This window comes from Rhipicephalus sanguineus, chromosome 6 (assembly GCF_013339695.2).
Source record: "Rhipicephalus sanguineus isolate Rsan-2018 chromosome 6, BIME_Rsan_1.4, whole genome shotgun sequence".
In the NCBI taxonomy this organism is placed as follows: Eukaryota; Metazoa; Arthropoda; class Arachnida; order Ixodida; family Ixodidae; genus Rhipicephalus; species Rhipicephalus sanguineus.
In genome coordinates, this window is record NC_051181.1 from 175,947,963 (window position 1) to 175,958,437 (window position 10,475).

The following is a 10,475-nucleotide window of genomic DNA, read 5'->3' on the forward strand; positions in this document are numbered from 1 at the left end:
GGAGCCCTAAAACCTTTTTGATAGTCTGTCTAATAAGGACTGCTAGTTTAGCTTTTTCGGCAGCGCTCCAGGCGTGCATGGAGGCGACGTAATTGATATGACTTAAAAGGAACGCATGGAAGAGCCGGAGGAGGTTGTCCTCTTTGATGCCTCCTCTTCTACCTGAGATCCTTTGAATAAGCCGAACGGTGGCAGCGGTGTGCTGCTTCAACTTGTGTATCGTGGCTGCATTCCTGCCGTTCTCCGAGATGAGCATGCCTAGCAAGCGTATGGTGTCTTTGCGGGGGATTACCGCGCCGTTCTTTGTGATCAAGTGTATGTCGATCTCCGCGGTGGGTACCCAACCTTGGGGTCGTCGCCCCATGCGGATTGGTTGGTAGACTAGGAGCTCGGACTTGCTGTCAGATAGGACGAGTTTCATACGAGAAAGGTGTTTCTCGACCGTATGTACGGCTTCTTGGAGCGTAGTCTCGGTGTGACCCACCGAGCCACCCCGGGACCAAATGGTAATGTCATCGGCATAGATGGCGGAGCCGATGTCGCTGTTGTTATCTAGCTCTCTAGCGAGAGCCGTCATACCGATGTTAAATAGAAGGGGTGAAATCACTGCCCCTTGCGGGGTGGCCGTGTTGCCTAGATGGAACTTGGCTGATTCTATCTCCCCTAACCGGATGGTAGCGGTTCTGTCTGACAGGAACTGCCTAACGAACTCGAAGAAACGCCTTCCGAGACCAAGCTCAGAGATTGTTTCGAGGATGTGGTCATGAAGTATAGTATCGAAAGCCTTTCTGAGATCCAGAGCCAAAATGACTCTGGGATCTCTAGTAGAGGCATCGATGACCTGCGATTTGATGAGAAGCATGGCGTCCTTGTGTCGATAAGTGTGGGCGAAAGCCCACCATGTTGGGTGGGAAGAGTTCGTTGCGCTCTATGTGCTTAGAGACCCTATCGTTTATGACATGTTCGAAAATTTTGCCGACACACGAAGTGAGTGAAATCGGTCTAAGATTTTCTGTAGTGCACTTCTTACCGGGTTTGGGTATCAGTATGACGGTGGCATGTTTCCACTCTTGTGGATACGATCCATTCTTCCAATGTTTGCTAAATAGATCGGTCAGGAAAGTGACCGAGTCATCGTCAAGGTTCCTGAGCATACGGTTCGTGACGCGGTCAGCACCCGGAGCCGAGGTGCTGTTGAGTTTGTGAAGCGCAGACCTTACTTCCCATTCCGCTATGTCTTTGTCCAACTCGTCGGAATCGCTTCCGGCGTAGCCGGGCGGCGGCGTAGACGAGGTGGTGTCAAGTGGCAGGTGAATTCTGGCGAGATCTGTCATGATAGAATCTTTGCTACGAAGAGTAAGAGCTCGGTGAAGAAGTATCTCGATTGCCGATCTCTGGGCGGCGCGAGTGTCGGTGGGTTTCAGAAGGTGTTTGAGCAAGTTCCACTTGCCGCCCACCCTCATCTGCCCGTCCACTTTGTCGCACATTTCGACCCAGTGTTTCTGTTCCAACACATTAGAGTACGAGGCAATTTCTGCATTGATCTTGGCGATTCGTTTCCTTAGTGACCTGTTAAGTTTGTTCTTTAGCCACCGTTCTTTGAGAGCCTTTTTAGCTTCAAAAAGGTGCGCTAAGTGTCTGTCTATGGTTGGGAAGAAGTCATCTTCCAACTCTATCTCCTTAGTGGAGGCAGCGACGTCACTGAAGAGGGTTTCTATCCAATCTTCATAGTCTTTAGGAGGGCCTTTGTCCCTCCTGCTGGATCTGAAGAGATCCCAATCAATAATACGCTGAATTCTGATGGTTTTGCATTGAGCATACAGTGTCGTTTCTATGATGAAGTGATCAGACCCCAGATCTTCACCCATGTTGCGCCATGACGACTTGCCGCCATAGGCGACCAGAGAGAGATCTGGGGTCGAGGGTCGCGTTACCGAGTTGCCTAAACGAGTGGGAAAACCGCAGTCCGTGAGCAGCATGAGATTGAAGTCCTGTATGGCTTTGCATATGGAGGTCCCTTTCGGTGAGTCTCTAACGTAGCCCCATGTGGAGTGAGGCGCGTTAAAGTCACCGGGTCGCTAAAATGAATCAAAATGATTGTTTTAGTAGCGGCCGTGCAATTCCACTGAAACGCTGCGAAGCGTTTGATTGATGTTTTGTTCAATACTATTTCACTGACGCACATTATATTATGTGAGTGAGTGCGTTAGTGAGAGCGTAGCGCGTGCGTGTGGGTGAGAGCGTGTGTGTGTGCGTGTGTGAGTGCACGCTGTTGTACGCACCAGTGTGCGTGTGTGTTCGTGTTTTTTTTTCTTTTGTTCTCAAGCGATTGTATTTAGACGCTGCGCTGTCCTTTCTCAAGGGCTGCAATCGAGTGGCTGCAATAGGAAGCGAGCGTTTGTCCTTACAAACTGGGGCACTTATCGTCATGTGGTTGAAACGACGCCAACAGTTGGCCCCGATTGTAGGTGAAAGACGCCGTCCGCGTTTGTGCTCCTTGCTTTTTGTCGGCCGATTTCCGTCACCTAGCGCGACATATAACATATAAAACACGCGCGAGGCGACGCTGACCATACTTGCGCGCGCAATTTTCTCGCTTTCTGCAAACGTGGATGAGTGGCGTCGTCTGTTGTCGTTTTTCGAACTATTGGCAAGATGGTGGTAGTGGAACCGCCACCTTAAAAAAACAGCTGCAGCGAGCACAACTACTATTCCACTCCGTTAATGTTACTAGCACGCATCAGTTAAAGTAACACGTAACAAAACACCCTGAAGGCACGGTTGCATGACACGGTAATCCGAATTGGTTAGCTTTCATGAGATAGTAGAGGTAACGTCAGGCACGGAGGCACGCACATATATACTAACGTGAGCAACCATAACTAGCGAACAGCTCCGCTTTTGAGAGGTGACGCCGCGTCGAGCCACAAACTGCAGCCCGCCCACTAATTTTAACTTATTATCGTAACCATTTCTCAAACAGATAGCTGCAGCAACGAATGGCAGCAAGAAAATTCGCTGTTCATTCAGCAGTTTCAAATCATAACGGTCAACGACAGTGAAATCAAAACTTTGCGAACATCTTGGGAAATATATAATAGTGAACGTATAAATACCTGTGGTCAGCAGGGATTCTGAAGAAGTGTTCGCCTTCATTCCCCGAGAAATCGCACCACTTCACGCCGCAATGAAGGTGCGACATCGCTGCTCCTCGCTGCGGTGGTAAAGTTTGCGTTTCTATGCGCTCTCGTGCTTGCGCGTCGTCTGCTTGTGCGCTGCGCAGGCGTGATGGCGGCGGTACCTAGCGGAGCTGCGCACAGTCATGTTTACAAAACTTCTTTAAATCTTTGCCTTGTAATACTCGTGGCTGGTTATAGTTTAATGCACAAGCACCTTTTTATTTACTACTGTGTACTACCGTGGCCGCATTATTTTATTTTAATTAGGCTTATTGAGGCCTTCACTTCCCGCCCGTACCAGGTTCGCTGCAATCGTTTCGACGGTAGCGACGCCCCATGGCCCGGACGCCAAACTGCCATCATGCCTCGGGCCTGGCGCGGCAGCGCACGCGAGAGAGAAAAAAGAGAGAGCGAGGAGGAAACCAGCGGCCCCTCGCCGAGCGCTTGCGCGCTATTGGTTCTTCTCTTGGGGTCACGTGGCTGGGCTGGCGAGCACGTTTCCGCACGCACGGAGGAGTGTTTACGGCTGTTCCATCGTTCGGAAGCACCCCTCGCCACGCCGAGACGCCGCAGATACGCGCGCCGAGGGCGCCTGCAAGCGGGTTTCGATAGTTTCGATGAGCAACGTGGTTCCGAGTGTCAACGCAAAGTGCCTCCGCGTCGACCTGTGCACGGACGGCGACGCACACGAGTGGATCGCCAGCTACAGTAGGAAAACCAACACGACATGGATCGTCGACAGGGAAACCCGAAATCCAAAGAGGCAAGTTCACGTGTTCGTTTCTTTTACAAGTGGCGAATAGGCCCAGTCTAATAATAACATTTGATGATATCGACGCCAATCGCGGAAATGCTAAATGCGAAAGCGCTGAATGCTCGCTCATCGTATCGAAAGGCGCGAAGCTGTGTTTTGGACTGAATGCTGCATGATATTGTGCACTAAAGCCGCAGCTGCAGCATGGAAATGCCGCTGCTGAAGTCCGCAAAACTGTCAATGACTGGTACGATTAGTGTACTTGAAAGGTTGTTTTGAACTGAAACCGAGAGGCCTCTGTTTTTTTTTCACTGTGAATTTTGGTTATATTGTGTGATTATTTTCCATTTTTGGAAAGCCATGCCTGAAATAGCCGCGTCCATTGAACCATGCGTGCTTGACTGCAGAAGATTTTATCACCAACTTTTCCTATTTGCGGCGCTCTCGCCCGTTTGGCTTGTTCAAAAGTTTGAGTGGCAGATCGGATCGCGCCGCAAGCAACGCACTGCTGAAGGATTAACTTCCCTAGCATACGGCCATGCAGGCCCGTAGCCAGGAATTTTTAGGGGCGAAGCTCCTTAAGGCGGCACCCGTTCGTCCCTCGTCGTGCTCGTAGTAGTGAGTAACAAGTCTTACCCTTTGACCTCCAAGGTGGTGCCGGTGGGAGATTTCTCCTGTGCGTTGTTGAACAATAAAAAATTCGCAGCGTGCGCGTTAACTAAAAGCCGAATTCTTCTGTCTCTGTAGAAGTGTAAGTGTTAGCTAAAAGCCGACTTCTTCTGTCTCTCATTCCCATTAGCAGCCATTGTTTACCTCCAAGGTAGTGCCTGGTGAGATTTCTCCTGTGCGTGATTAAACAATAAAAATTTTGTTCAAAACGCCGTTGATTGATGAAATAAACCAACGAAAGACGCCAGATGTTTTGTAAAAACAAAACGAAAGAACGCCAGATGTTTCTAAAGCAAAACGAAAAAGACGCCAGCTGCTTAACGAAAGACGCAAGGTGTTTTCTAAAGCAATGGTTTTCTAAACAATGAAAATTCACAGCGTACATGTAAAATTAAAGTGAGCTGCAAGTCGTCATAACTCATCGAACCTTTAGTATAAACGCGCCCGATCTCACGTCGGTGATGATGTACTGGGCAGAATTCACGGAAGATTCACGGTTTACCGATGAACCTCCGCAGCTTCGCCCACTCATCATCATTCACTCCGTGGATATGCTGTGATTTTTTTCGGGGTGCGCCCACTTGCTGAAAACTTCGACTATTTGAGCAAAACGCCTATTTCCATTATTTATTTTCGGTAAAACACCATATACCATAAAAATTTGGGGGGGGGGGGGCGTCCACCCCCTCCCCTGGCTACGGGCCTGCGGCCATGCAATGTTTGCATTTTTGATAGTCCATTTTCACGTGTTTACGCCCCCATTTAACATTTCTACATGTCACTGTACGTCCTAGACCACGCGGTCACCCTTAACGTCGCGCCTTTCGATACGATGAGCGAGCATTTAGCGTTTTCGCATTTAGCATTCTCGCAATTGACGTCGATATCATCAAATGTTATTATTAGACTGGCCTATTCACCACTTGTAGAAGAAACGAACACGTGAACTTACCTCTTTGGATTTCCGGTTTCCCTGTCGACGATCCATGTCGTGTTGGTTTTCCTACTGTAGCTGGCGATCCACTCGTGTGCGTCGCCGTGCGTGCACAGGTCGGCGCGGAGGCACTTCACGTTTGATGAGCAGTTAGAACTTGCGTCTAACTCACGCGTGAACGTCCGCGTGCTCTTCGAAACCTGTTCGATGTTACATGGGCTATGAGATCTGGCGTTTATTTCGCACGTAGGCGTACTCGTGTCCAACATGTCACTCGGAAGCACGTTTATTGAAACCCGCTCAACGTGAGATGGGCAAGCGGAACTCGGAACAGGCGCGCGTACTTGAGCGTCCGCCATGTGCGTGGCTCGAATGTGACGCGTGGCTAGGAGGAGGGTGCTTCCGTACGATGGAACAGCCGTAAACACTACTCCGTGCGTGCGTGCGTTCGTAAACGCTCTCGCGTGCCCAGCCACGTGACCCTAAGAGGAGAACCAATAGCGCGCAAGCGGTCGCGGAGGAGCCACTGATCTCCACTAGGAGGAGCTGGATGGCGCATCGAGCACGCGGGCGTGAAGCCACCGGAAACCGCTGTTTTTGTCCCGGAAGAGAGCTTTTCTCTTCTTGTTTAAAGAAATACGTGCCTGTAGCGCAGTAAACTGTACGAATCGACCGGAAAATTCGTCAGGGAAGACATTTCACGCGTAAGTACCTCAAAGTTGCATTACTTTTTACGCGTTTTGTACGTTGCAGCACTCCGCCGTATTCGGACGGTGTCGGCACGGCGTCTGTCATCTTTCGTGTAGCGTTCGTCGGCGTCTAAAGTGAGGCGTAATCGCAGAGTTTGAAAAAATAAAAAAGAAAAACGATCATAACAACAGCTGCAACCCGGGAATATTTGAATTGCGCGACTCAGACGGACAGAAGACGCCAGCTTCCGGGACAAACAGGGGACCTTCCGGTGGCTTCACAAGCGCCCGCCTCGCGGAGCGGGGATGCACCGTCCAGCCTTTTTAATGGAGGTCAGTGGGAGGAGCCGCTGGCGTCCTCCTCGCTCTCTCTTCATTCTCTCTCGCGTGCGCTGCCGCGCCAGGAAATCATAATACGACTCCGGGCCGCCGATGCACGGAGCTTTGAAGGGCGATTGTTTTTATAGCCTCAGAAAAGCATGCAGGAACATTACGACATCCCGTATCGTTTTGACACGTCATCGCAAGCCTGTCGAGGCATCAAAGAGGGCCTGGGAGCTGCGCTTTTAGGAGCAGTAACCGGCGGGAAACGGGCAAAGCCCTCTTTGCTATTGCCAGCGGGGAAAAAGATGCCAGGCGACGGGCTGTGTGACTGCACAGAATAAGGCGCGAAAAATTTGTTCCCACGACTGATACCCGCCTTTGTGAGGCAAGCGTTTCATTGAGAATTCGCGAATGTTGTTTAGGGGAATGTTTGAGTCTCCCCTGCACTAGTGCAGCTTGTTTCGCGTGGTTGCCGCAAAAGGTTCATGCACAATAACATTGCCGGGCAGCGTTTAAATATGTACGGCGTAAAATTGACACCTTTGGGCTCACATATAACGATCAGTGCGCCACGAAAACTGGCTGCAAGATTGATATTGCGTGACGTGACTGTATGACGAACATAAATACAGTGTGTACCATGAAAATAATGACACGCTTGTCATATAAGGCATGATTTACATGCCATGCTCATGGTGCACTCGCGGCCGGTTCGCTGGCTCGATATGCACCAAGATCGGTATTGAGTGACATGACTGTATGACGAACATAAATACCTGGTGGTAACATGAAAATAATGGCACGCATGTCATGTAAATCATGATTTACATGCCATGCTCATGGTGCACCCGCGGCCGGTTCGCTGGCTTGATATGCACCAAGATTGGTAGCGCGTGACGTGACTGTATAATTGTGCCTTTTGTGTCAATCCGGCAGAACCCACGCGTTGTGGGAATCAATCTAATGCGAAGCAGCCAGCAAAGAGCTCCGTATATCGCCTTTTTCGTCTTTGAGCCAGATGAAATCATTGAGGTCATAACATCTAGTTCTCTATATATTGCATGTTTGTCATGCATGCATGCATGTAGACTCTGGTATATACAACGCATGATACCGTGTAATTTATGTTCGTCACACATCCATATCATGCCATACCAAATTTGGTATACATCCAGTTAAAGGGGTACTGACACGAATATTTTCAGTTGTTTTTTTGCGTCAAACGAAAGGTCAAGCCGTCAAGAGCCTAGAAAAGGTAATGCTAAGTGCGAGTGCGCCCTGAAAAAGTAATTAGTCTGTTTTTAAGAGCTAGTTTCAGTTCCTACTGTACCCTGACGTCACAACACGGTATGAGCTTCTCGCCACGTGCTCGCACAATATATAGTGACGTTTCCACGGCTGCATCCACACCGTGGCTCCGTTGGTGACGCACAGGCGCCCATTTTGGAAGTTTTGATGACGCACAGGCGGCCATATTGGCAGTTTTGGTACCTAACGTCATCACAACTAGCCAGAGTTCCAGAGTGCTGCGTTAGGGTGGCTAGAATGGGGAGGTGTGCTGAGCGCAGCGCGTTTCCCTTGCCAGACGGGGTCCCTCTGCGCGCCGATGCCGCCAGGGGCGCTGGTGCAAGGGACGCTGCATGGGACAGCCGCCGCTGTCGCAGATTTTACCCGAATGAAGCCAGCGCTCGGCAGTGCGGCGTCGTGTTTTTTCAGCTTTCACGTGTTTTTTTTTTGTACATGGATCATGCAATTTTGAGCTGTGAGGATAATGCCTTATAAAGCAAAGAAGAACGCTGGACGTTCTTGCTTCATTCCTGACTGAAACTTTGGGCACAGGTTCTGTGAAGGTTCGAAAAGCTCGAATAACAAATCGAATGGTGTCCTATTTGATTCGGGACTCGAATTGAATAGCACATATTTGAAATTACGAATATTTTTCGAATAATTAGCCCTGGCGGAAAAACCCCAAAGGAGCAACACACCGGAACATCGAGGCAGCACTTTTCTCGTTTTAATTGTTGGATTCCCTAGCAAAAATTCTAGTAGAAAAACTAATAGCCTACTAGTTTATGGGCACTAATACATGTATTAGACTAATACATGTATAAGACTAATAGCCTGTACAAGTCTTATTGGACAACACTAATAGGACAAGACCAATAGCTTGTATTAGGCTCATAGGCATAAACTAATAGCCGGTATTCGGCTCATAGGCATAAACTAATAGCCTGTATTAGGCTCATAGGCATGAACTAATAGCCTGTATTAGGCTCATAGGCATAAACTAATAGCCTGTATTAGGCTCATAGGCATAAACTAATAGCCTGTATTAGGCTTGTAGGCATAAACTAATAGCCTGTATTAGGCTCATAGGCATAAACTAATAGCCGGTATTAGGCTCATAGGCATAAACTAATAGCCTGTATTAGGCTTGTAGGCATAAACTAATAGCCTGTATTAGGCTTATAGGCATAAGCTAATAGCCTGTATTAGGCTCATACGCATAAACTAATAGCCTTTATTAGATCAATAGGTGCCTGCACAGGCAGCGAGCAGGCATTGCTCGTAGCATGCGGCAGCGGCACGCATGTCACTGCACATGACACAAAGGCAGTTGTCAAACACAAACACACTTTATTTAACTCGTCAAGTGAGGTGAGCCTTCTACAGTTAACCTTCCTCATTTGGCTGCTGAGGTGGTGGTGTTAGCTGCTGAGTTGGTGGCGTCGGTACCTTCATGATGTCCGCAATTTTTAGCGAGAGGTCAACCTCCCTTAAATGGATACTTCTGGACGAGGAGTGGCTGAAGAAATCTAGAACCAAACACATAAGTAAATCACTTTTTTAAGCTCACAAACACAGAACACAGGCACTGCGTTCCTTCTGTCCGTTCACGTTAAGTGCGCGCTGTTTTTGCCTTGTTATGTTCAACGAACTAACTCGAGATGCGTTAAATCGGAAACTAATATTTAAATAGCTGCAGTAACAGGCAGCCATCTGTCGCAATAAAAACTACAGAGGCAGAGCTTCACCCATTAACAACATGGCTGACACATGCTACAATTTCTCATTCGCTGACATCAGATCAGACAACAACAGCAAAAAATTTAACACCAGTGGAATTTTATTCTGCTTCTTTCCCCCTGCTTAAATTAAAGAAGATGAGACTGTGCAGCTGTCAATGTTTAATTTTAGCAGCAGCAACACTGCCCTATAGAGGGCACTGTTGCTGCTCAGCTTCATCACTGATCCCAGCCTATGTCCCGGGAACTTCCCTATTAAAACTTCCCTATTAAAGCTGCGAGGGTTCTGCTAGAGGACGGACGTGTTTTTCGTGGGCTCCGGAATGACAGCGTCAGATAAGTTTTTTTTTTTGCATGATTCGAGCTTGTTTTTTTAGTTATATGAGTACATAAGCCACTAGATTGAAGCTTTGAAGCATAATAGGGCTTACAATTTTGTACTGTTTCCTGTGTGACAGTCGCCTGGGTTTTTTTTTCCGTTCGGTCACCACGTGTCTGAAAGGCACACATGTGCTTTGAAGTATAGCATACTTGCGGAGTTTTGTGATACCATTTGACTTTAAGTGTATCTAATCCGCCGTGTGAACGATCTAGCCATGGTCAAAAAGACCGTAAAGTGTTCAGGGTGCGGAATGGGATGGAAAATAGAGGTTTGTACGGATGAGAAGACAAAGGGAGCTGACGCCAAGTGTAAGCAATGCGAGTTAGAGGCGAAAATGGAAATAATGATGGCTGCCCAGAATAAGCTCATGGTAAGAATCGCAGAGCTGGAGATTGCGTTGGCGACAGAGCGGGAAAAACGATGGCTATAGGGGAAAGGCTTAAGTCAGCCGAGGAGGGGTTAGCAAAGGTAGGCATGGTGAACAAAGAAGCAAGCGACAGCGGGAACAGCGGGGCATC